General features: G+C 49.1%; 1 protein-coding gene across 1 annotated transcript in view; it reads right to left on the bottom strand.

The window, feature by feature from the left end:
* LOC138525550 (uncharacterized) overlaps positions 1 to 27,575 on the bottom strand; it is a 1,931,438-nt gene that overhangs the window by 1,727,953 nt on the left and 175,910 nt on the right. The gene's annotated exons all lie outside the window — the stretch shown is intronic.

The following is a 27,575-nucleotide window of genomic DNA, read 5'->3' as shown; positions in this document are numbered from 1 at the left end:
GTGGCGGTCACAACTCATCGTTACTCCGTGGAATCCGGCCTTTTCCCACACTGCGTCTGCTTGGTCACCAATTGCTGACACTAATAAACTCTTCACATCCCCTATCGCTAGCGGCACTCCTGTTGTGTTTTTCTCAAAGGCGTGTATCCATTTCCCAGCCCCTCCCGATAGTGGGGGGAGGACCCTTAGCAAGTTGTTTTTATCCATTTCAGCCCATGGAATGTAGTGTGGCTTACCTGCTCCTTTATGTATCAATGACATTTGTAACTTGTGTTTCTTTCCTACCTTACTTACCGCACCTTTCTTTATTTTACTTGTCATCATATTTCCCCCTCGCTGTCTTAGTCTACCCTGCCATAGTGGTGGCGATGGTGTATCTGGGTAACGGCGGTTTGGCAGTGGGGACCCGGTCTCGGCAGCTGCCTCTTCATATTTGTCTAAGTCACTCCACACCTCTTCTATTTCTGATTCTTACTCATTGTTCCCTTCACATTCTTCTCCTCTCTCACTTTCTGGGGTGGGTGGGCGTATAATCCTCACGGGTTTGTCATTTAGATGGAACAGGAACTCCCCTGACCGCCACTCTTTCTCTTGCCCTTGTGGTATGCGTGTTCCTGTGATGATACTGATCGTGCTGGCTCTGAGATTGCTTGCGCCACTTCCCCTGCTGTGCTCAATTTTGGCGTTAGATCCGCTATGGATAATGGTGGCACCTCTCCTCCCCCTGGCAGCATTTGGCCTCCATCGCACAATGCTCTTAGCCGCGTTATTTCCATCTGTGCATGCGCTAGCTGGCAGTCTAATTCTCCAGTGAAGTGTGCCAGATTCACAGGGGCTGCACTTGTTGGGCCATACAAACCTCCTTTATCATAGGGTGGTGGTGCTGTGGCAACTGCTCCGGTTGTGGGTGCGGGGGTGGGACATGCTGGTATGTACAGGGGCTCAATGTATCCTACTGCTGGCCTTGACATTAAAGGATATATTTTGGTTGTATCGCCTTCAGCTGTAGTGGCTGTGCACTCGCCCTTTGGTGTTCCGCTTACCTCTTCCTGCGTTTTCTGTGTTTTGTTCGTTCTTTCTTTATTTACCTCTGCTGTAGGCGTAACTTCTTCAAACATTCGCCACAAGTCTAGTACTTCCCTTCTATTTTGTAGTTGTTTCCCCTTATACCTTGCTAACAAGTGTGTGGATACTAAATCTAATACTCTTTTGTCGAATGACCCACCTTCTGGCCAAATTGGCGTCACACTGTCCCCTTTTATCTCCGTCAACCATTGATCGTGATATTTTTGTATTTTCTCACTGTATAACGGAAGGTGTTGACAGATATGTGCTAGTGGTGTTATTCCATAACGCTATCTTTTCCTTTTCTCCCTTTGTCTGTACTTGCCCTTTGACCTCTCTTTCCCTTTAATCACTTCTTCACTAGTCTTTCTTTCCTTCTAGCTGGATAATACAGTGCGAATCTTCTCAGTTACTTGTGATTTGTATGCACATATATGTATCAAGATAAATATATCAACCACTTTTCAACTTTAACCTTATAGTTGTTGCATGTTCAAATTCAACAGTTAATTTTTGCATATTTTGCCGCTTTAACCACAAATTAATCACAGTACTTGTATATCCTTGACGAAAAATGGACAGAACACAAAAGCACATATAACACTTATCATGCACATGCACTACCTGCGCGCGTTTTCTCCCCGTTTTGTTCTTTTTTACCACCCCCTCCCCGTTTCGCCTACTCTTCTCATTCACTCCCCACCTCTTACACCATCTTACTCTTTTCCAAGAATCCTTTCGTACCCAGAAAAAGAATGTTCTAAATAACTACTCCGAGTCTACTCAATATACGAGACTCCTACTAATTTCTCTGTATCTTCACTTATTTATTCAGCACTGGACGAGACAATGCTACGAGGCGCCGCCTTCTACCCCGTTCGGGCTAGGATACCACTTCTCTTTTTTCTGTTCACTTCTTACAAAAACCTAATGGCCATATAAAGGACAGATCAGAAAAGCCTCATCATCACTCACACAGGCCCTACTCTTCCCTATTACCCGTTGCCACCTGTCCCCACTATTTCCCCCTTACCTTTCCTTCGTAACCTTCGCAACCGGCACTCACGTGTTCAGTCAGGTGACCCGAGGGTCGCCGCTCGCAGTCCGACCCCAGTCAGGCTCGCACCCCAACCAAGCCACGGCCCGCCTCGGCGAGCAGCTTTTCAGTCGGGTATTCGTCAACCGGGAACCCTTGACCCTTCTTCGTAGTGCGCACAGGCTGGTCGGCCGTGGAGGCGATGGTTTTGCTGGGGGGCGTCCCGGATCTTGCCGCACGGCGCTGGCCTCGAGGCACCTCTCCGATCACATCGGGGTCACCAAATGTTTGTGCCCTCCCCGACTCTACGTGAAAAAATGAATAATACAGACACTCCCTGGACAGGGAATAAGGCACAAAAGAGCAGGCTGCGAGAGTTCAAGGAAAAGTTTATCTAGATCTCTGAGAGCGCTCTGACCACATCAAGGTTACAACACATTTATGTAGTACATTGACATCTCTAACATATGATGCTACGTTGGACCTGGATTGGTCAGCCGGGGTGGTGTTTTAGGTGTGGGCATCATCTCTTCCTCCGGGTTGGTTGCTTGGTTGGCGGGAGGATTGACGTCAGACATCTGTGCTCCGGATGGGTGAAGGTCAGGTCGTTGTGAGATACGGTGGTCACTATCTAAGCTAAGCTAAGAAAATACATTCTGCGTAATGCATGCACTAAATAATGGTTGATCAAAAGACCCTCAGTAGTGTATCATGTCATTGTACTAATCACTCAAGAGTTTATATCATCTACAACATTTGTGTTATACAGGTCACAGGTTTATGGGCCTTGACCACTATAATAGTGTCATTGAACTATAGGGTTAGTCTCACAAGAATCTCAGGTATGTGGCATTTGTTAGTATTGGGCACGATATACTGCACCAGGGGTCTAATGTTAGTTGGGGGTCTGTTGGGTGGGCTTCATAGCATGGTTGGCAGTCTGGCACATGAAAGGAATGCCTTGCAAGGACACAAGGTTAGAATGGCAATATGTTTCCACTGGCGAGGGTAAGAGGGCAAGGACACTTTTGTGGAGATGAACGAGCTATGTGCTTGGCTCATGTTGGTTCACATGCAGGACAGTGATCTCTGTTACGCTCACCTGGCTCCCACAGAGGCGTCGATCGGAACTGGATAGCTGTAGTCTGCACCAATGTGACGCGTATGGCCGAGATGATGGACTGGACTGGCCCACCTAGCTTCGTTTGCTTGGCCCGTAGGAATATTCTTCTGCAAATGGAGAAAGGGAATTAACCACCCGTGGAGTTGAGCGTAAATCCCCCGTTGTTCTCCCCACAGATCACCTTTGATGTCCCCTCTTATAGTCTCACGTAATGGTTTGAAAAGATGAGCTCTCCATCCTGCATTGAGCGCAGGGGCGCGTTGATAACCAGTTGCTTCACTGGCTCGAAGGAATTGGTGAGTTCCAGAACAATATTGACTCCGAGATTCCCGGCAAGACGCCGTAAGTATAAAGTTTGTAAGAGTTCAAATGCCTGACTTTCACTCTTGTCTGATTCCTTGCAGGTTGCAGCTTGACCCTAATTAAGAGTTCTTCGTGGCAACCGGTAATATTCTGGTAATATGTAACCTGTTACTTTCTCCCTTATTCAGGCGCTGAGAGAAAGTATGAAGTCTTGGGGAATAATACCTCCGGCGGTAAAATCAGGTAAGTCTATAGTGGTGAGGAGGGTTCCCCTTGTTAGTCCCTTTGTTTCACCTTGCTGTCCTTTTGTTTCCCCTTAGGGGCCAGGGTTCGGCGAAGATGCAGTGGAAGCTGCGCCGACCCGTGAAGAGGAATAGTACCCCCGTTGGTAAAATCAGCTAAGTCTATGGGGGGGTAACTAATATTCCTCTGTGTATTCCCTTGGCTCACCTTGCTGTTCTTGTCTTCTCCTTAGGTGCCGGAGTGCGGCGGGAACATGCAGGAGGATGCAGTGGAATGTGAAGATGCTGCGAAGGCCGGTGAGTTCAGCGTGGCGCTGCAGCAGGCGAGGCGACGCGCATAAAATAACTTCTTTCTTCCAGCTCGAAGGAGCGATGGATCGGGAATTCAGGTAAGGATTAAAGGGATTGCTCTTGTTCTAACCTTTTCTCCTTCTTTCTCCCTTTTTCTAGGAGCTCCAAACTCGAGGCGGGCGTGGCAGAAGGCTGGATGCAGACTTGCAGGCACGGTGAGCGTTACGCTGCTGGATGCAGAATAACGCGAAGCGTGTGCTGCTCTTCGGACGTGGTTTAAATAGCCTCCAAAGTAGTCCCATGTAAGTATTCCTCCCCAGTCCCGCCCGAGTAAAAAATAGTCCCTAAGTAAAGTAGTCCCTTCCAAGCCTCTTTTGGCTTGGAGCTCTTGCAGCATGGTCTGCATCAGGTAAGTTTGCAGCATGGTCTGCATCAGGTAAGTTTTAATCTATGACCCTGGCGCCTATGGCGCCAGGACTGACTCTCCAAATGAGCCTGGCGCCATAGGCGCCAGGACTGGACCCAAATAGCCCCTAGCAGGGGTTGTTGGGCTTGCTTAGGATAACTTGATGCCTGCTTCCGGGGTTGCTGGACGTGGTCTGGGTCCCCGGGGGTAGGCATCATGACATCTCAGAGGAAAAAGGGATGTGTTACATTTATTATTTGTTGCAAGCAGCTCCGGCTTCAGCGTGAGAATGGAGCTGCAGAGTTTTCCAGCTGGAGTGGAAACGAGGGTGGGGGCCATGTGCTCTGAGCTACTGCGGCGGGCAAAAGGGAGAGAGGCATTTTGTACTATCGCAGTGAGGCCTGGTCACCAAGATGGAGTCGAAAGGGGGTACACAAAATGGATGCCCCGTGTTCTGCTCGGTGGTCCCATCTACGCAAATGTAACCCAAAGTTAAAATCGCATAAGGGCGAGGGGCGTACCCACCACTAGAGGCACTTGGTCCGAGTTGTGTACTGAGAAGTGTGGTAGAGAGGGGCCCATTGGCCCTTCGCTCCCACACACCGTTTAGAAACGTAAATAAGTTTTCCAACCAGCGGTATACATTACATAATCATACATTTAACCATGAAATAAAAACAAGGGAATCCCAATACCGACGTGAAAAGAAATCTATTCTGTCATTGAATCATCCTATGCTAAAACAACAGTTGAAAACTGCCAAGTGTCGATACCACAATTGGTTACGTCAGTTTCGAGCACACCTATTACAAAACGATAGCAAACATATGTTGAGGCTGTTGTCTACTAAGAACTCTTCAGAGACTTGGGCAGTATTCAATCGCTGTAATAACCGCACACAGTCGATAATGCAGTCACATATTGTTTCAGAGGCCCAATGGAGCGCTTATTATACCAACTTATATGCAGATCCTAACTTTACAAATTACCATCTTGCTGTAGAGACTAGAGAACAATGGGCAGTCCACTGTTCTTCGACCATCATCGAAGAATATATTGGCAAAATCAGCTCATCCCGTGCTACGGGCCCTGATGGGCTCAGCAACTGCATGTTTAAGTCAAATCCCTCGGCGTGGGCTGAAATTTTGAATTGTCTTTTCCAGCAGGTCATGTCGTCTCATACTATTCCACCTTCATGGAAGACCTCCATAATTGTCCCGATCCACAAAAAAGGTGATCGCACTCAACCTGTCAATTATAGGCCGATTGCACTGTTGGATGCGCCCGGCAAGCTTTTTGCCAAATTAATCTTACAAGACTTTAATACTTGGACCAAGGCTTCCAATAAAAGAGATCCTTTCCAGACAGGCTTTCTAGCAGGCATGGGCACCAATATCAACTTGGTGTGCCTTAATGCCTTCAAAGCGCAATGCCAAACTTTGAAACAATCGATATATTTTGCTTTTGTTGATCTGCATTCGGTCCTTGATGCCATATCTAGGCCTCTTTTGATATCTAAACTTAAGCGAGATAACTGTCCTCAGACCTTACAGGAAATAATCTTTCAACTTCATTTTCAAACTTCAATTCGTATTAGACTAATTATGGAAGGTCTTCTTTCTTCTTCAATTGTGACTGCCCGTGGCCTTAAGCAAGGCTGTCTGCTTGCCTCTGCAATTTGTAATTATTTCTTACATGACGTAAGACAAATCTTTGCTCCAGTGGCCTCTGACTCTCCCAAGTTGAATGACATCCCGATTCAAACTCTAACGTATGCCAACGACTTAGTTCTTGTCTCACAAACTCCTAGTGGTCTACAAAAACTGCTTGATGCATTCAGTGTGTATATTGACTAAAATTAACTGAGTATTAACACTAAAAAAAACAAATTGTTGGTTCTTCGGCTAAGCAAGTTAGTATAAACAAGTTTGCATGGTCAATCAATCAAACTAAACTGCTAGTAGTTCCCAATTATATGTACTTGGGCATGGTGTTTGATGGTTCTGTTCTGACTAAAGGTCATCAAGATGCGGTGTCTCAGAAATTGATCACAGCGATCTCTCAGACTAAAGTCATACTACACTGATACAGTGCCTTCACACTTAAACCAGCTATATTATACTGGAAACAAAAAGTGGTCCCTTGTATCTTGTATGGCCTCGAAACACAAGCAGTACATTCTGGTGAGTTTTTAAATAAACTAGAGTTCAAATTTTGGAGAAGTCTGCTTAACCTCCCGCAGTGCGCACCGGGACCATGGTTACGTTACGAACTAAGACTAACCTCTTTATATGTGCAGTATCAATGGAAAATATGTGCACTGTTTCGCAAATGTCTTGTGTCAACCGACAATAACAACCTGTTGCATTACTTTTCAAATTACGTCTTCACTTCCAATCATATGTTTATCAAAAGTTGGCTGAAAGGCGTCCATTCCATTCTTATTTGTGCTGAAGTGTCTCTTGAAATACTAATTACCAACCCTGATAAAGCCAAGGTTTCAATATATCGCCATGATTGGATCCACGCAAGATCTACCTGTTTAGAATATAAGGACACTACACCCCAGAGGTTTAGACTCAAAAATCTTGGGTGCCCAGAGACATATCTTCTAAAATTTCCTTCAGCTAAAATACGCTCTGGGATCGTCCGTTTGCGTTTCAATCTCTGGCACACCAGAGAAATCCTAGTGAGGCGTAAAACACTCCCCAAAGAATTACATTACTGTCGATTTTGTTTAAACGTTTCAACGAAGGAAACCTTATAGCATTTATTGTCACTGTGCCCAGCACTGATATCTGAATCTTAAATGTTTCAGACAGCACTCTATCCATTTAGGAATGCTAGATACAGAGGAAAGATGGACTGCGTTATTGTGCACTAACAATGTCTCTATACAAATAGCAATGGTGAACTTTTTGGTCATGCTTAAACTGGATATATAGATTTTTATGTTGTGGTTGTTTAACTGTTAAGTTTATTTATGGTATATTCTGTTTTATCTCTTTTATGATGTCAATTATCTCTGTAAATTATGTTTGAACTGGTTTATTTTTTTATTTATTTGTCTGTATTGAAAAGTTGATTTAATTCAGCTAATTCAATAAAAAAATAAAATAAGAATTATGAAACACAAATGCACCCCCCAATAAGAAGAGTTTAATAGAATCTTGATTGCTCTTTACAAGAGGAGGTAGGGGCTAAGATATTTGGAGATTATGCTAACGGCAGATCTGAAGCACTTCCATAGATGAACTATCCAAGTTTGATCACTATTATTAAAAGGGAACTGACAAGATGGAATGGACTCTGTCTATCATGGTTTGGATGGATGGCGAAATCAAAAACGAATATTTTATCGAGATTACTGTACATGTTCAAATCAATTCCTCGACCTACCAAAATGATTGAAGAATGGGAAGATATATTAATGAAATTCCTCTGGCCCATAGGAGCTGCAAGGGTAAACAGGCACATTTTACTTTCCTCCACACATAGGGATGGTCTAGCTTTCCCATAATTCATGTTTCATTATTGGGCTCCTCATAACAAAGTGGGTCCAAACCTATTCAGAGAATTTTGTTTATGGAGCAGACAGTTGTTGGACGACGCAGCCATGGTTCCCGAAACATTTAGGAGCATCTAGGTTGTACAAAAATCTAGGTTGTACAGAAATCCCGTTACGAAAGCCTCCATGAAGACCTGGGATCGGGCAAGCAGACCTAATGGCTGCACATCATTTTTTCTGCCACCCTACACACCCATAACATAAAATAGGGACTTTACGCAAATAATAACCGATCCAGGCTTTGCCAAATGGGTTTTCAAAGGATGTTAAAAGGTCAGGGATCTTTTTAATAATGGTGAAATTAAATTGTTTCCCAAGGGCAAGCAAGAATATATGCTAGGTAAGGAAGATGTGTTTAGATATCTACAAGTATGGCACTGTGCACTCAATCCAGAGATTAAAAGTTTAGCATCTAGATCCCCCTCTGAAGTGGGAAAACATTTTTCAACTACCCAATGACACTAGAAGCCTTATATCTAAATTAGAAAAGGTTACTCACCATTTTTTAAACTTCTTTTTATTTGCTTTTCAATAACCAAAAAATGGAAAGAAACTGGCAGTACAGTGTCATATATGGTGTACATTCGAAATTACATCAATTCCACAGCTGCAATCCATGCCTCTATCCAAGTATGCATTCCCACCCACAATGCACCCAGCAGGTGCATGCAGCGAGGCTGCACCCAGGTCCATCACTGTCCTGTATGCCACTTGCACATGCCTAACTAGGTTCCGAAGACAACCCAAAAACCGAATAGCAAAAGCCCCATGCATGCTCTAGCCCAGTTCGCTTCCCTCCCCGCCCCCAAAACCCCTCCCACCTGTGCCCACACCAAGTCTGCATCATCATCCAGTTAAACGCTACTGCTGCCTCACTGGTGTCAAGGGGGCTTATCATCCGAGGGTACAAACATTGCTTAGGTTAACATTTTCCATGCGGTAACATCCTAACTGACTTCCCTCTGCCCTCTGTACACAGCTCGATGCCAAACCACTGTCTCCGCCTCCACCCATCTCCTCAGATTTCCCCACCATGCTTCTATCCTGTGGCCTTAAGCAGTCGTCCACTCCATTGCGATCCTATGCTCTTCCACGCCATTGCGATCCTACGCTTGGCCAAAATACATATAGGGCCTCATTACCGGCACCGCCTTGGTGGAAAGGGGAATTACCGCCCTATTCCAAGGTTGGCAGGGCGGTAATTCCCCCTTTCCCCATTGCCCTTCCCCATTCCCATTTTTATGGCTCTATGGGAATGGGGAAGGCGCTAATTACGGTGCCGCAAATTGCGGTACCGTAATAAGCACCCTGGTGCCTTTGCGGGATGGTTTTTAACGCCTGCTAAACAGCAGGCGTTAAAGTACCTACCCGCAAAGGGACCTCGTAGTAAGGCGGTAAGGGTTAACGGTCACTGGTACCATTACCGGTGACCGTTAACCCTTACCACCTTCCATGTAATGAGGCCCATAAAATCCTTCATTTTGTTAAGGTGAGCCTCCGCTCGTCAGCAGGGGAACATTCCCTGCAGGCTGGCTTCAGGCATCCAGTCATGCATGACTATCCCACATTTTGACACTCTGCCTGCGATCTCCCGCCACAAAACCCTTATCGCTGGGCATGTCCAAAACATATGCAACATGTCTGCTGTGTCACTGGCGCATCTGGGGCATCTCCGTCGCTCTACTCCCAGGAACCGCGAGATTGAGTGCAGGGTCAAATAAGCCCTGTGTGTGACATATAATTGCATCAGCTTCAGCCTAGCATTCCTTGCCACTCCCTGTATGAGAAGGCCCGTCCAATCTCCTCTTCCCACTTAGCCCTTACCCTAAGTTCTGAAGTCGCCAGTATATTCAATATTTCCTAGAGCCTAGAGACCACATGGCCCCCATCCAATAAGTCATAAAAGCTGTCCAGGATTGCGTTCCCCTGCCTGGCCACCTATCCCCAGCCGCCTTGAGTACCCTATGACATGTCAAAAATGAACCCACAGGGATATCGTACCGTTCAATCAAGTCAGGGAAGTCCATCAGTTCCCCTCGGTTGAACAAGTCCCCCAGGGTGACAGTCCCATTCGGTTTCCAGTGGTGCCTAAAGCAATGAACCTCGCTCTGAACTCTCCCACCTATTACTGTCAGTGGTATACCATTGGAGTACGAGTTCTGCCTGCCCACCTGTTTCCACATTCTGTGCCACAGCTTACGCCCCAGTATCAGCAACGTGGACCTCCCTTAAGATGTGCTGCTCTAACCCAAAGAATCTCTTTCAGATAATACGGACTGGGTTCTTCCTGCAGTAGGGCAGTGTCCAGCATAGCCTCATCCGCAAGCCAGGTCGCAACAAACTGCAGCTGTCCCGCTAGATAGTCAAATTCTAAATGCAGCAGTTTAGCTCTGCAGTCTTTAAAATCCCTGTGCAGTGTCTCCGTTGCTATACTACACCTTTTCCCTCCCCAGATAAACCCCCTGACCATGGAATCAAGTTTACGAAAGAACAGCCCAAGGATTTCGTAGGGTATGTTTACAAAGTGTTACAACAACCGCAGCAACACTATAATCTTAAGGAATGCCATTCTTCCTATCATGGACAGAGGACGCTTGCTCCAAAACACCATGGACTTTTGTATCCCCTTCAATGCCCTCAGCGTAGTCATCTCATGCTACGTTTTGGGATCATGATACATTTCCACTCCTAAATATCGAAAGGTGTCAACTGGCCACAGCAGCTCGAGGTCCGGCAGGTGGTTCCGCTCAAGCTCCGCCATACCCGCCAAGGGGAACAGCCTCGATTTGAATTTACTGATGGATATGCCCGACAGTCACATAAAACCTTCTAGGACCTCAAGCATGTACGGCAGATTAATCTCTGGGCTCTGCACATAAAGTACATGTTGTTTCGAATACAATGAAACCACATGCGTGCTGCCCCGCGCCGATATGCCTGCATCTATGAAGTCTGCCCTGAGGAGAGCCGCCAAAGGCTCCAGTGCCAGGATAAACAGCATGGCAGAGCGCGGGCATCCGTGCTTGGTCCCCTTATACAGTCTCCACCTGTCAGAGATACACTTCCCTGTCCTCATGCTGGCCATTGGCTCCGTCCATATCAATCGGGCCGATCGCAAAAATAGCCGCCCAATCCTGAAGTGCTGCAGAGCAGCGTACAACCAATGCCACTGCACTGAATCAACTGCTTTTATAACGTCCAGCGAAGCCACAACATAATCCAATGCAGCCCCTCTGGTCTTATCTATTACGTGGTGTAATCTGCAGAGGTTCCAGGACGTGTTTCTACCCGGAACATATTCGGTCTGGATGTATGAGTGTGCTAATCACTGTTCGCAGCCTACCTGCCAGGAGCGCCGTGAGGATCTTGCAGTCCCGGTTAATCATTGAAAGTGGTCTATAGGAGCCACACGCTAGCGATTATTTATTAGGCTTAAGTATAGGTATAATAATAGAATGTCTTAAGGTATCTGGCAACCGACCTCTCGCAAATGCCTCCTCCAGCATCTGCAAGAGCTGAGGCATGAGCACTCCCGCGGATTCCTTATAAAATTCTGCCGGGAGGCCGTCTGCACCCAGCGTTTTACCAGCAGGCAGCAAACGTGCAGCCTCTATTCATTCCTCTACAGTAAGCGGTGCATCCAGCATGTCAACCTGTTCTCGTTCTAAGCGGGGCAACGTGATCTGCGAGAGGGCATCCTGTATATCCCTCGCGCTGCCCTCCACATGTGTTCCATATAACTTCTGGTAGAACCTGCTAAAACTGCTTTAATTTCACTCTGTGCTCGCCATTCCTCGCCGCATTCTTCCTTAATGGAACTAATAATTTCACTCCTCCCTTATGCTCTGCACAACCAAGGCCAGTGCCTTCCCACGCTTATCCCCACCTTCGTGGAGTTTCTGTATATATTAGGCATAATCATACTTGCCCAACTGTTCGTAGTCAGCTATCCATACCTGTTTACGCTCGATGAGCTTCTGTTTGAGCTCCACAGTCAGTTCCACCCCATTTTCCAATTACGCAATTACCAATTCCTTAAAGGAGATACTGTGCACCTCCCACCTTATCAATCTCCCCCCCCCGCCCCTTGCCACTTTAAAGGCCACCCACAGGGTACCAGCGTTGTCCACACTACCCAGATTCAGGGCTTAAAACTCCTCAATTGTTTCTCCTATGTATACTCAAAATGGTTTGTCGAGCAGCGCGTCCGCTCTTAGCTGCCAAGTCGGGATCGGTGCCACACCCCCAAACCCCCTGGTTCCCTGCCATGTTACTGCCAAAGGTGCATGGTCTGAGAGAACTCCAAGGATTCAGAGCCCGTGAACATATAATCAATACCTGTGTACACGCCTTGCGGGCTAGAGTAATAAAAATATCCCCTTCTTCTGTTCCTGTGCAGCTGCCTCCAAATATCGACCAGCCCAGCCCCCTTACCATGGTTCCCAATGTCTTTGTCGGAGAAGCCGGCCTACTGTGTTTACTATCCAACCTATCCAACCTATGGTCAAGAGTGCAGTTCAGGGGGCGTGGCTTGGCACCATGGCGAACAGTCGGGTCAGGTGAGAGCTCCCGGCCGTGACCGCATTTGCCCGTAATGCCCCGGTAAAGTTCAGGTTTTCGAATACTAAGTCGGCGCCCTGCAGAGCCGGGAGGCTGCTGTAGCCCATGCCTTAATGCCGCGGTCCTAGGCTGGAAGGGGACCGAGTTTGGGGCAATCCCCCAGCGGCGAGATGTGAAGACATTGGCGGCATCCCAAAATGGCAGCCTGAGGTGTGGCGTAACCCGGCCCCCTCTCCCACTTCCGAACCGAGCGGGTACTACGAGCGCCCGCCCTGGAGCTGATCGCGAGCTTCCCTCCCGTATCTGCAAAAGACGGAGATTCCAGCACCTAAGGCTATGATCGCACCCGACTTGGCGTAGTGCCCAACCACAAGAGCGGCAGATCCCGCCTCCGGACGGGGCCCTGCGAGTCCCCCTGTCTCGGCGTGGGAGGACTGGGGCTCCTGGCCCGAAGACTAGCAGCGGCGGCGGGGCGGTCTCTGCCACAGAGTGGGGCGACACAAAGTTTCTCCTTCCGGGCCTTTCCTCCCGACGTCTCTAGGACTTGTGATGCCTCAGCACCTAAGGTCCGGGGGAGCATCATCGCCCGCGACTCCAGCGGCAGTTGCACCAGTAGGGCCCGGCACGGACAGCAGCAGGCCCCGCCTGCTGGCGGGACCCAACGAACCCTCCAGCCCCGGTGCGGGGAAACACTTAACCACCTCCAGTGGTAGCTGAGCAGGCCCATTCCCGGAGGCCCGGGGCACGGGATCCGGCCTCCCCTTCCGGTCTCACCAGATCCCCCCTCACCGTGGCTGGGCTCCGACCACGAAAGTAACCAACAAGGCCGCTCCCTCGGCGGAGTCCGATGACCCCTCCCCACTCTGACGTGAGGGGGCCGGCGCATCGAACCTCGGAGCCACCAGCAGCAGAGTGTAGTCCGGGGCTCACCTTCCCTCCCCCTCCCGGATCCTTCGGCTTACGGCGGCCGGCAGCCAGCGGAAGCCCGTGGGTGATCGAGGGCCCCCTGTATCCCAGCTGGAGCTGGGGACGTGGGAGATTGCCCTCCACCAGCCTGTCTCCAGCAGCACCGGAAGCCGGGGAGAGAGTGGCCACTCAACAATCCTGGTGGCGCGAGCCCCGATGCCCGCTCTTGGAGGAAGGTAGGACTGCACTTGCCGCACCGAGTAGGAGCTCCCCAGATCAGCAAACCAGTCTCCTCAATCCGGCCCCGGTCGGGGGGGGAGGCATCAGCTCGTCTGTGGACCCCTCCTCTGGTGCGAGGCATTGTCACGATTTGGGAGGGGGAGCCTGCTTCCATCCCCACCCTCCGACCCGCAGCAGAAACAGCACATAAATCCGCCCAGCAGAGTGGTCGAGGTCGCGGGGAGACCCTAGGCGTCCTAAAACAACCCAACTTGGGAGTGGAGCGGACAAGCTCCCGCCTAAGCCACAAGAAGTAAATGGTCAGGAACCAGAAATCATCCAAGCAAATGACATAGCGACTCTACTATCCACCACCATGGGCGAAAAGTCAAAGAAAGGAGAGCGTAACGACACCGCAGGTGCACCCCCAGCCCCCACAGCGAGCCTCCAACCCAAGGAGCGACGAAAGCTGACCTCCAAGAGCTCATGTCTGCCATAACTAAAGAGTATCAAAAGGGCACAGAAGAACTGAAAGGCAAAATAGCGTCCCTGGCCAAAAGAGTGAGGGAAGTTGAAACCAGAACAGAAGAAATTGAAACCATCCTGTTCAAGCAAAGCTTCGAAATCAGGGAGGGGCTGACAGACTCGCCTCACTGGAGGCCAGATGGGAAGCCCTTGAGAACAAACAAGAAGAAGCCGAAAATAGGCCCAGGCGCAACAATATCCGCTTGAGGGGCATACCGGGTTCTGTCCCCGACGAAAAACTTAACTCCTATGTCAATGATCTATTCCGCTTTATCCTAACGCTCCCATATGGAGCCCCTCTGGAACTGGATAAGGTTCACAGGGTCAGAGCCAGACAAATGCAAATCCTGCGCCGGACGTTCTAGCGAGAGTCCACTTCTACAAAGTCAAGGAAGAAATAATGCACGAAGCCAGAACCTCGGCCCAAATCAACTTCCGAGATGCCGAAATATCCCTATATCAGGACCTGGCAGCGTCTACTCTCGCAAAAAGAAAAGCCCTTAAGCCCCTCGCCGAATGGCTACGTGAGAGGAAAACAACCTACCGCTGGGGCTTCCCTACAGCTCTAATCTTCAATTGGGAGGGCAGGTCTTGGACTATCCCCTCTCTTAGGGAAGCCGAGCGATTCATGAATCCGGAGGACGGGAAGAGGTCCCCCGCCGAAGTTGCAGAGGCCCTAGGGAGATCCCGTGGAGACCCCACCAGAGCCTGGACCAAGATGGCGGGGCACCGCAGACCTCGAGGCCCGCTGGGCAAATCCAAACGGGATAACAACCGTTGAGTGGGAGGCTGAAAGACTCCAAGCTAACTTCACCAAATGAACTCTTCAGCCTCAACCTGATCTTTACTGGTTAACAGAAGAGGCAATGTTTGCCTCCAAGCAGAGTTACTACACCGGTCCGGCCGGGTGTCCCGTTGATCGAAGGCTGGTCCGGATACCTGGTTATTGTTTGGGGGGGGGGAGAGAGGGACGAGGAGGGGGGGCGATTCTCATAAAGAAGGGAGCAGGACGGAACACAACATTTAAAGACATGGAACAGGAAATCTCTAGGGATGACTACGAAGTGCTCTATCTAGGACTTAAAGGGTGGGTTCGTTAGACAAATCACTTACTATCACAACTTGGAATGTGCAGGGCTCAACACACCAAGAAAGCGGAAATCAGTGGGACACAAACTAGACCAATTAGCAGCTGACATTGTCTTCATCCAGGAAACCCACCTGATTGCAGAAGATGAAAAGCGAATACGCTTCCGACGCTACCCGAAATGCTACTTCGCCTCAGCTAGACAGAAAAAAAGAGGAGTTGATATCCTCCTAGGCCAAAATCTCCCACTATCACAGATCTCGATTAAAAGAGACCCGGAAGGTAGATTCCTACTCCTGAAAGGACTCTTAGTCGAACTACCGATTACCCTGGTAGCACTCTATGGGCCAAACAAAGAGCAAGACCAATTCCTCCGGAGTCTCCTTCCAACCATCACGGCCTTCTCCACAGGTCACTTGCTAATCGGAGGGGATTTCAATCTCCCCCCAAACCCCAGGGTAGATAAGATGCTCCCAGTCTCGAGGAAAGACTTCGGCAAATCCCTGGCCCTGGCCGAATTCCTGCGGGAAACCGAGACCATAGACATATGGAGATTACGCAACCAGGGAGAAAGAGATTACACTTCTTTTCACACGTACACAGAGGCTACTCGCTGATTGATCTCCTGCTCGCCGCTAACACCATGGCCCCCTGTGTGGAGAATATCCAAATTAGACCCATCGCAATCTCGGACCACGCCCCAGTTACAATGTCGCTGCTACTTCACAGAGCGCCTGAACCTACTCATAGGCAATGGAAACTACAAGACTACATCCTCACTGACCTAGCGGCCAGCTCCGACCTTGCGGAGGCGATTCAGAATTATTTCATTGAGAACACAACCCCAGACACCTCAATAGCAACAGTATGGGACGCCATGAAGCCGGTAATCCGAGGGGTGGTGATGGATTCATCGGCTAGACTCAAGCGCCATAACCTGTTGAAGCAAAGAAAGCTAGAGGAGAGACTCGAACTAGAAAATAAACTCAAACAGCGCTATGCGAAAACAACACAACAAGAACTAAAAAGAGCAAAAAGAGAGCTGGAGATCCACTTAGCAGACCGAGCCACCAGAGCACTAACCTATACTAAACAGTACTATTACCTTAACAGCAACAAAGCGAACCGGCTCCTGGCACACAAACTGAAAAAGCTCCAAACTAGGAACCACATCCAAACCCTGCTAGACAAAAATGGCTCCCTATACCACCTGGACCCTGAAAAGCTGGAGATAATGGTGCAGCACCACAAGGAAATTATGGCAGGACCTCAGTCGTTAACTCCAGCCATTACTCAATTCTTGGCCCCCATCCCAAAACCACAGCCATCCTCTTCACTCCTGGATTTGGAGGGTCTAATATCAGTGGAGGAAGTTAGTGAAACGATCCGTCACCTGAAAAACACAAAGCCCCGGCCAGATGGGCTATCCTCAAAATTCTACAAGAAGTTTGCGCACTTGCTAGCACCGCAACTGGCGAATCTATCCAACTCATTCTTCTCCACCGGCTCCACTACTGCGTCGATGAACGAATCAATAACTGTGCTGATCCCAAAGCCTGGGAAAGACCGAACGCTATGTGCATCATACAGACCCATAACGCTTCTAAACAACGATGTGAAAATATTCGCCAAAATTCTGGCAAACCGGCTGGCCCCCTCCCTCCCAGCGATCATTCATCCAGATCAAGCTGGCTTCATCCCGGGAAGGGGCACCCAAGACAATATTCGCAGAACTATAAACATCATAGAGTCAGCAAACAGGTTAGGTTCAAGGCTAGCAGTCCTCTCCTTAGATGTGCATAAGGCATTCGATATGCTCGACTGGGGCTACGTAGAGGAAATCCTACAGCATTTTGGCTTCGGCCCAAACTTCATAAAATGGGTCCTAGCCATCTATCAAACACCTTCCACAAGCCTACGCCTTAACGGGGCCAAATCCGGCAGCATAAACATAACCCGGGGTACGAGACAAGGATGCCCACTCTCCCCACTTATCTTGGCCTTATAAATGGAGCCATTTGCAGACAGGGTCCGCCAAAATCCATCAATACACGGCCTCACGCTCAAAAAAGAAACCTACAAAATCGCCTTATACGCAGACGATGTGCTCCTCACACTCACCTGTCCAGCAGAATCAATAAGAGCCCTATGGCAAACTCTCGAAAAATTCAGAGCAGCCTCAGGATTTACGATAAACATATCCAAATCCGTAGCACTGGGCATCAACATCCCAAGTAAGCCCAAATCCAACTTCAAGGAGGAGTTTGGGATCCCCTGGGCAGGAAGCAGCATCAGCTACATAGGAGTTCAGATACCCAACAAAACTGAGAAGCTATATAAGACAAACTTCCTGGCACTCATCAGAGACCTGAAAAACGACATCAACCATTGGAAAAAACAAGAAATCTCCTGGTTTGGCCAAATCACAGCGATAAAAATTAATTTGACCCACGGTTGCTATATTACGCACAAGCACTACCTGACGATCCGGGAAAAGGCCCTGTGAAAGCTGCAAAGAGAGATCCTGAACCTAGTCTGTGAAGGAAAGAAGTCTCGTATCCCAAAACGCATTATGCTCCGAAGCGCAGCTCTGGGTGGCCTGGGGGTCCCAGACGTAGCAAGGTATTGTCTAGCAGCCCAGCTAGCCCCAGCCTTCTCCTGGAAGCTCAGCGCTAACCGCCCCAGGTGGTTACAACTGGAAGAAGATTGGAGCAAGACCCTGTTAGAAGCGCTGCCCCACTCCAAAGAACCCAAAGGGACCCAAGACCTGGGCCCCCTACCAGCAACAAGGAACACGGTTGCCAGCTGGAAAACGGCAGCCCGCCGATGGAATTGTAGAGGCACAATGGGTCCCCTCACACCAATCTGGGGGAACCCAGACTTCTCCCCGGGAGTCTCACCAAATCAGTTCACGAAGTGGGGAGCCGGCGGCTTAGAAACCTTAGCGGATTTCTATGAGAATGGGCGTCCCTTAAACTTTGAGGAGTGCAAAGCAAAATTCAAGATCCCGGAAACCGAAAGGTTTCGCTACACGCAACTGAGGCACTGGCTATCTAACCCGCAGGTCAGGAAAAAGGGCAGCAGAGAGCTCACGGCATTAGAACTCACCCTCTCAGCAAGCCCCCCAAAGGGAAAAATCTACGCACTGTACAAAATGCTGGACAGAACAGACCCCGCTATAAAAGAACCATACATGCTGAAATGGGAAGAAGACATCGGAAGACCGATAGAACCAGAGGAATGGCACCATATATGGACCCAAGCACAAAAAAGCTCAAAATGCGTGACAAACAAAGAAAGTGCGTTTAAAGTTTGCTACAGATGGTACCGAACCCCTGCCATTCTAAACAAGTGCTATCCAGCGATCCCTGCTCAGTGCTGGAGAGGATGTTCAGAACGGGGAACCCTGTTCCACCTCTTCTGGTCCTGCCCAAAAGCCGCCATATTTTGGAAGAATATTTTGGAACAGATTAAAGCAATCACCGGGCTCAAAATCCCCTGGGACCCAGGAATCGTGCTGCTAGGGGCTACAGGAGACGGCCAATTCCCCCTTACAGGCTGCCTGGCGGACTTATGCTCCCACCTCCTTACAGCCGCCAAAATCGCCATCGCCAGACTCTGGAAAAATCCGGAGGGCCCGTCCACGCACATGTGGTGGTCCAAATGCTGGGAAATTATGGCAGCCGAGAAAGTCACGGCCATCAGACTAGGCAACAAGCCCAAATTCAAACGCATATGGGCCACTTTCCTGGACTACGTGCAACAATTCCCGGGGGTGCGAAGACAGCCCCCAACTCTGCGCTGGAAGGAAACCCAGGACTGAACAGAACTAGACTAAAACTAGGCTTGAGACGCGATGGGGTTCCTCCACACCCCTGAGCCACAGGTGGCTAATCAAACTAGCCCCCTAACTTTACTGAGGCTACCCCGAAGAACCCGTCCTAAACACAGCCGGAGAGCCATTCGGCCCCTCTGAAATGACCCCACCGTTGAACTAAGGAGTCTTCTATTCCTATTGTGTATAATGCTCCATGTTCGCCCCACTCCCCTTCTCCCTCCTCAGTTGTTATTAACAATTTTATTGTTGGAAGTTAATGCATAATTTGCTAAGACTCAGTTACATCTTGTCGCTTTTCTCTCCTTAATGCTACAACCCGCGTACTACATATGTAACACTCTGAGAATCTGTATGACTTGTTATGCCAAAAATAATAAAAATAATTTTGGGAAAAAAAAGAGTGCAGCGCCCTGATACAGTGCCAGTTTAGTGTACAGGGACCTGAAAAAAGACGTGGCATCATGATTTGGGGCATACGTGTTAATCAGACAGATCTCTCGGTGTTCCAGAAACCCATGCACAATTACCATCCTGCACCCATTGTCTCGCTTGAATTCAACCAGCTTGACGGGCACTAAAGGGACCACCCACAGAAACACACCTCTGGCATATGGCGAGTAGGCAGACCCATAAGCCTGTCCCCCCACTTCTTGATAAGCGTTGCTTGCCTAATCTCCGTAAGATGGGTCTCCTTCAGCAGTACTATGTGTACTCCCTTGCTTCTCAGGTACGTATGCACCCTGTTGCGCTTGATGAAGTTGTTAAGCCCTCTAACATTTCATGAAATAATCTTGGAATCACTCATCCGGACATCCCAACTCCCCCCAGCCCAGGCGCCCCACTCGCCACTCTACAGCCCTTCCTACCTTTACCAGGTAGTGCCTCGCAGCCATTCACCGGCCCACAACCATTGTAGGAGCCCCAAACCCCTCATTGTCCAGCGTTTCCTGCAGCCCAACCAGAAATACCCCCAGAGTGTGTGAGCACAGTCCAGCGGGGTGCTAGACAGGGAGACTGAATAAAACCGCATGCATCTGAAACCAACCCAAAACTCAACCAACCCCCCAAACATCCCCAACAACTGCACAACGATAATTTAGTTGTTCAGGCGCAGCCGCGTCGCCCACTCCACTCGGCTCTCTCAACTCCAGTCCCCAGTACGGTGAACAGCAGCTAGGTACTAGGTTCTAGTACCCCAAAAAAGAAAGCTGGATGAAGAAAGGTACGCAGCCAAGAGCAGCGCTACCTGTGCCACTGCTGCTGGGTTAGGCCGGTCTTGTCCCTGGTCTCCCTGTGCAGATGCCCCACCCTCTCCCCATCATAAAGCTAATTCCTTGACACTTAATACATTACATCCTATAGCGAAGCACACCAACTGTTCCACCGTCCAGCAATTCACTGCAGCGGGCCGTCCCGTGAGCTGGCAGACGCCCACTGAATCCATTCATGCATGTGTGCCATCTGTGGTATCAACGAAGAGGGAAGTTTCGGAAGCACCTCAAAACCTTCTTTGTTTCTGCCTTCTCTCTTCCTCTCCCCTGCTGATTTCCTGTCTGATACTGTAATGGTCACCTGTCTACCCTCTGATTCCGAGCCCAGGTTCCTGCGTGCCCAGTGCACACCTGCACTGAAACACTTGTGTATGCGCGCGATACAAATAAAATATACTATCATATATCATATCATGCACTGCCTCCCGGCAACCCTTGCACTTGGGTCTGTATCTGTAACCCTACAGTCCCCCTACTTGTACTTTAGGACACCTGTTGTCTGCACTTACCCTTGCACCTGCCACCTGCTGGTGGCACATCTCGTTATTGTTTTGATTCCATGTACAGCACTGCCCCTCCCCTTTCTGCTGGCACTTTTCCCCTCCCCTGCACTTGCACAATCTCAATATCACTTGGCCTAGTAAGATTGTTGTCTCTGTCCTCCCTCTGATCCCCCTTCCTTGCCTCGTCGCGCCTTGAAACACTTATGTATAGGCGCGTTACAAATGCCATATCATATCATATCATATCAAGTCCCATTGTGAAGAACCTTTAATCTGGTTGGATAAATCAATATATACTTCAGCCCCGCCCGTTGTTGCCGCTCCTTCGTGGGGCCAAAGGCTGCCCTTTGCTTCTGTACTTTAAGTGTGAAGTCACCGCAACTTTAGCCTACCCACTCTCAATGATCCCTCCTTTTCTTGAGAACGCCAGGATTGTTTCCCTGTCCCGGTAGTTCAGAATCCTCGCAATCAGTGGCCTAAGGGGCGCTCCAGTTGGGGGCTTTCTAGTTAGGGGCCAGAAGGCACGCTCCACCGTGAAGCCCTGTGACAGGACTCCCGATCCCATCTCCGGCAGCAACATATTTTCCACATAGGTTGTAGGGTCAGTGCCCTCCTCTCCCTCAGGTAGACGCAGTAGACGTATGCTACTCCGTCGTGCCCTTCCCTCGGCGTCCTCAGCTCTATTTTCCAAGGGCATCACATTCATTATTAATTCTCTTACTTTCTTCAGACCACCGGTATTATTTGTTTTAATCTGCTTGGGTCTCCACAATCCGCAATCTATCTGCAAGCGCCCGTACATCCTGCCATAACCTGCCATAAAAGACCAACATCTATTATGACCTCATCTATTTTCCTTTCTAATGCTGTTTGGAGCACTGCAATTGCTTTCAGGATCTGGTTCTCCTCTGTGTGCACTGCCGCTGGTGAAAACTACTGTGCAGCAGTGCAGTCCTCATGGGGCGCAACACTTCCCTCACACTTGTGCGCAAAGGTGTCCATTTTGGTCTGCCTACCCTTCCCTTTTTGTGGTTTGTGCAGCATGTATGCAGTGTTGCGCCCATGGGGGGCAGTGACTGGTGGCAACTGCATGCGCGTTACCCCAACTGCCCTTCAGTTCTCCAGACTCTGAGCAGAGTGCCTAGCCGTCTGAAGGCGTCTTCTGCTAGACAGGATGATGCCAGGTGGCGCGCCACCTCTTGCCTGAATGCCTTCCTTGCAGTGCCCCCTCAAACAAAACAAGTACCTTGTGCGCTAATAACTCAGCCCGGAAGGGGATCAGCAAGTCACTCCTAGGTCCCCCCAGTAGACCCAAAATCTGATGACCGACAGAGGTCCACAGTCTTTGAGGAGACGACAACCAGGTGCCAGTCGTCAGCCGCTCAGCAGTCAGTCGACTGAGAGACAGCAGATGTGAGTAGCCCAGAGCCCACCACCAAGTAGTCCCATACACCCTCAGTGAACCAGTGTCGTCTCGGGATTGCCTCAGGGGCACCTGTGCCTCAATGCACACCGTTATTAGAAAACCAATCTTAGGTGGATGTCCAGGTATTCAGTCCTGGGCAGAGGGCCCCTTGATGTTGCTCTAAGAGTGTATCATTGGCCCTTAGTAAGGAGCAGCTGCAGATGTGTCACACACAAGTGTCTCCAGCAGAAGCTGTGCTACATTGCAGAGGGGCTGGGGGTCAAAGCACCTGCTGCCTGCGCCACACAGCAACTTTGCAGTAAAACAGTAAACTGGGTGTGCACACCAGGGCACCAAGCACACCCCTCACTTATGTTCTCGGAGGCTGCAACACAGGCTGTCTCACGCGCACTCTTAGGGCTCCCAAACACTCCCCTTAGGGATCCACACCAGCTTTAACAGAGATCAAGTCCAGGCCCCCTCTGTGGTGAGGGGCCGCAAGTCTGTACAGCGTAGCTCAGGCCTGCTTCTCCCGGGCGCCCACCTGCTCACCAGGCCGCTCCCTCTGGGGCCAGCAGCCTCCGCTTGCCGGCTCCGATGTCCGACTGTGCTCTGCCCCAGCCACAGCTCAGGCACTGCAAGGGGTCCACCGCCAGCGATCTCCACACTGAGTTCTCCATCACCACCGGGTGACGGGCACATGGTCTCAGCTCCTCACTCACAGCAGGCCTCGGGCCGTGTCTCCCAGAGGCCCTTGCAGTGTGCGCACCGCTGCAGGAGTCCTCCATGCAGTGCTCTTCGATCAGTGCTGTTTCGTTAGGCAGCATACCTCTGTGCCTGCCCTGTCCTGACAAGTCATTGCTCCACTTCGGTTGCCGCACTCAATCCTCACAGGTTCTCACTACGACAAGCGTTACTATTGTGCTTTTAATGCTGATGAAAGTCATGCTTGGTGTATCTTTAGGTTGGATCTGACAGGAGCCCTCGGTCAGGGCGTCCTCACAGCATGGCTGCTGGCTCCTCCCCCCAAAAAGTTACTCACCATAGTGACTAATGTACTCCTAGTCCATATGCACTTTTCTTCCATACTTATGGGACATTTCGTCCTTCGGGACAGAACTGAAGCACTTGTAGCAACAAAAAACATTTGTCCCTTTTTCATCTTTACATAGAGGACGGCACATACGCAGCCTTAACCACACCATCCTGAGCTCTGCCCTGGGCCTTGCACTTCAGTTCTTTTCGCCAAGGTTGGTGGACTACTAACAGTTAAGAGTACTTTAAGATGGGAAAGGCAGGCAGGTGTATGGAGGAAAGGGGACTCTGGACTACGAGTATGTTAGACACTATGGTGAGTAACATTTTCTTACTCCTACTTCCCGTACCCTTTCGTCCAGACTTATGGGAGATTCCCAAGCACTAGAAAAGGATTAATGGATGCAGGGTCCTAATCCCATATCACTAAAAGATGTTTTTGAGAACTGCATGCCTAAACTGAGCATCAGCTCTGGAACTCAAGTCATGGCAGTAGTGTTTGCAGAAGGACAACAGGGTAGCCCAAATAGCTGCTTTTGAGATGAACTCCCAGGGGACATATTTCTGGAAGGCAACTGGTGCTGCTTCGTCTCTCACTAGGTGCGCATGAAGACCTTTCTGTGGTTGGAGACCTTGAACAGAGTAAGCCTACAAGATGCAGGAAACTATCCAACCGGAAATGGTGGAATTAAATGCCTGTTTGCCTTTCTTAGAATTGCCTAACGTGGCAATAAGACTTGATAATGCCTTGAAGTCCTTTGTTCTATCAAGAAAGAATTTGAGTGCTCTCCTAATGCCTAAGTTATAGAGTGCATTCTCTATGTCAGAAGATGGTTCTGGAAAGGATACCTGTAAGAACATTTCTTGGGTTCTAGGAAATTGTGTTACAACCATTGGTAAAAAAAAAGATGATGAGTGCAAAGGACAACCTTATCCCGATAAAAGGTTGTGAAAGGTTTGTCAGCGCAAAGAGCCTGTAACTTGCTCACTTCTTCTTGCAGAAGTTATAGCAACAAGGAATGCAACCTTCCAAGAAAGTTAGTAGTCATGGGTTCAAAGGGTTTATTATATATTGCATGTAAAGTCATGGTAAGATCCCACCAAGCGTGAGAAGATTTGATCAGAGGGTAAAGGTGACAAAGGCCATGGAAATGGCCCTTCACTACTGGATTTGATAAAGAGAAATATTCTAAACTTAGGTTATCTGAATTCTCATACTCACAAGTTCTGAAATGAAGGGACAAATCTGATCTAAACAAAGCTGACAAGGGATTTACCCTTTTTCTAGACTCCAGTGGCAAATAATAAGCCATTTGCTTTTATATTGAGCTTTCTTGGAGTGCTTGTGAGAAGCTTGGATCATATGTAGGATCCCTTCTGAAAGGACAAGTTGTGAGGAATAAGGGCTGGAAGCGCACGGGAGTAACACGTTTTGTCTCTTAAACCTCCTAAGGCAAGTATGGGGGCAAGACTACAATTCCCAGCAAGCCAGGAGGCTTGTAGTTAAGGTCACCGCCACGGGTGTATGTCACGTGCGCGTTGCCATCTGCAGTGATTGCGAGCAGCATAAAGGGCAACAGCGCGTAAATCAGGTGTGGCTTATAATGATCTGGGTGCGGTTGGTGTGAGGAGCAGGTCGGCGGAGCACTGCGGAGCCATGGACGGCGAAGCTCTGTCCCTTTGATTGCTGCAACGAAGCTTCGCTCGATGGACCATTGAAGCCGCCAGCGTTCGCTCGCACAGTGCAGAGCAGGCAGACCAGCTGCGGCTCACAGCATGCTACCAATACTCCGAGATGTCCCGCGGGGCCCTCAGAGATCAGATAAGTGCTGAAGCCATTGCGGGGTGGGGGCTCATTATGTACATGCTTTCACTAGCATTGGATTTGTGCTTGGCAATCACGGAAGGTCTGAGTTGGTTGCTAACAGTTGGTTTTGTTAATATGATGCGAGGACTTCACGGAATGCTTATGTGGGCATAATCTCCATCGAGTACTATTCACTCCGGGTCACAAGAGTACCCGCTCTATTCGCTTGCCTGTTTAAACTTCAAGGACATGAATTTACGTGTTTGTGTATTGCAGCAAGCTTGCCCTACAGACCATGTGTTTTGTCTTTCATTTATGGGGAAATTTCCCTTGTCCTGTGTTTATCCCGCTTGCTACTACATGTGAATGTTTGCTTCTCTGTGTTTTTTCTTAAGTCAAGTGCATACGTATTAAGGTGTGTCTTGGGCTATGCTACAGTATGTTCAGGTATTAGGAAACAGGTACCAGATTGGAAGGGTTTTTCCCCAGTGCTTCCCCCTACCTACGCAACTTAGGTTTGCCCTGACCCTTTTTCCGGTTTTCCTAACCTCCCCCACCCCATCCACAACCTCTCCCTAACTCCTCTTCCCCCCATTGGCTGCCACGTGATGTCCTGTGTATTACTTCAGACAACTGTGCCAACCACGGTGGGAGGGTCGAATTCATTCGGCTTCTGTGGTTCGGGGGAGAGTGTCGATTCCTCTCCTCCCTCATTGTAAGTGTGTTCTGACATAATAAGCCACCCCTATATTGGGATACTTACAACCACCCAAGCCAAATGGAGTCGACTCCTCCGCCTTTGGCCGATGTGCTAAAGGCCTTACAAGATATCCAAGTAGAATTGGCACATGCCTGTCAAGAGTCTGATGCTTTAAAAGCACAAGTACAAGGTTTAGTGGCGCAGCAAACCCCTTTGGAGGGGCCAAGTGGATCTACAGCAAGGCCCAGGGAAGTAGTCCCTAATCACAGTGCTACAGTAATTGTGCAACCTCCCAGCAGTGTACCTTTGGCAGCCCCTGAGCGTTTTTCAGGGGATCCCCACAAGTATATGATGTTCTTGACTCAATGCAGATTGCATTTTCTATCTAAACCTGCAGCATTTGAAACAATACAGGCTAGAACTGCATTTGTGATCTCCTATTTAACGGGGTATGGGGCAGCTTGGGCTTTGCCACTAGTTCAAAAGGATGACCCTTTGTTATATAATTGGGATGGGCTCCTAGCAGAGTTTGGTAGATTATTTGACCGGCGGGAGGCATCTTTGGCACAGGATAAAGAATTGTTGAACTTGAAACAGGGCAGTCGAGATCTAGTGACTTATGTGACTCAGTTTAATCGGTTAGTGATTGAGACGGAGTGGCCAGTAGCGAAACAGACGGTGCTATTTTATCAGGGTTTGAAGGAAGAATTAAAGTTTGCCATTGCTCAGGTAGAACCACAACCAGGGACATGTACAGCTATGATTGATTTGGTGTTAAGATTGGATCACAGAATGAATGAGAGAAAGGGAGACAAGAAAAAAACGGAAGTGGCAACCATTGTGATACTGGATAGGATTAAGGGAGGTAGGGGAAATGAAGGGGAACCCATGCAGATCGGTAGTAATAGAGGACCCCTATCGGTAGCAGAAAAGGAGCAGCGTAAAGCTAACAATTTGTGTTTGTACTGTGGGCAGGCAGGACATTTCATACGCACCTGTCCCAACACTCCACAAAGAGGGGGGTGGGAAGTGAAAGAAGCAAGAAGGAAGCAGGAAAAGAGACGGGCCGGCCGTAGCGGGAACACCGGTGACAGGCCCCAGTGAAATAAGGTTCCCCAGATGGATAGCTAACACAATTGGTAATAAGACTTCTCACTTGTATATATTGGCGACGCTGTGTTTTGCGGTGTCTAAACAGGAGGTATGGGCCATGGTGGATTCAGGTGCAACGGGCAATTTTGTAGACATTGCGTTAGCGGTACAATGGGGATTGCCAATACAGGAGAAGGAAAGGGTGGAGGGAGTTCAGTCAGTGGATGGATCGCCTTTGATATCAGGACACATTCGGCAACAAACAAAGAAACTGGAGATGGTGTGCGCATCAGGCCACAGAGAAGAGATTACATTTGATTTAATTGCAGCACCTCAGTTTGGGTTAATTTTGGGCATGCCATGGTTAAGAAAACATAATCCTCGAATTGATTGGGCGAAACAGATGGTGTGGTTTGAGGGACAGCAGTATCAGGATCATATGTTACAAGAAGTAGGAGCTGCATCTTGGTTGGTGGAAAGAGAATCCCCGGAACAAGTGGTGGGAGCAGTAGATGTAGGCATTCCTGTCCAATATAGAGGATTTGCAAAAGTCTTTGATAAGGGAGGAGCAGAAAGATTACCTCCTCATCGTC

The sequence above is a fragment of the Ambystoma mexicanum genome, chromosome 7p, assembly GCF_040938575.1.
Source record: "Ambystoma mexicanum isolate Mex_15411 chromosome 7p, UKY_AmexF1_1, whole genome shotgun sequence".
NCBI classification, from domain to species: Eukaryota; Metazoa; Chordata; class Amphibia; order Caudata; family Ambystomatidae; genus Ambystoma; species Ambystoma mexicanum.
Note: the sequence above shows the minus strand (reverse complement) of the source record. Positions and strands in the feature narration are given on the sequence as shown.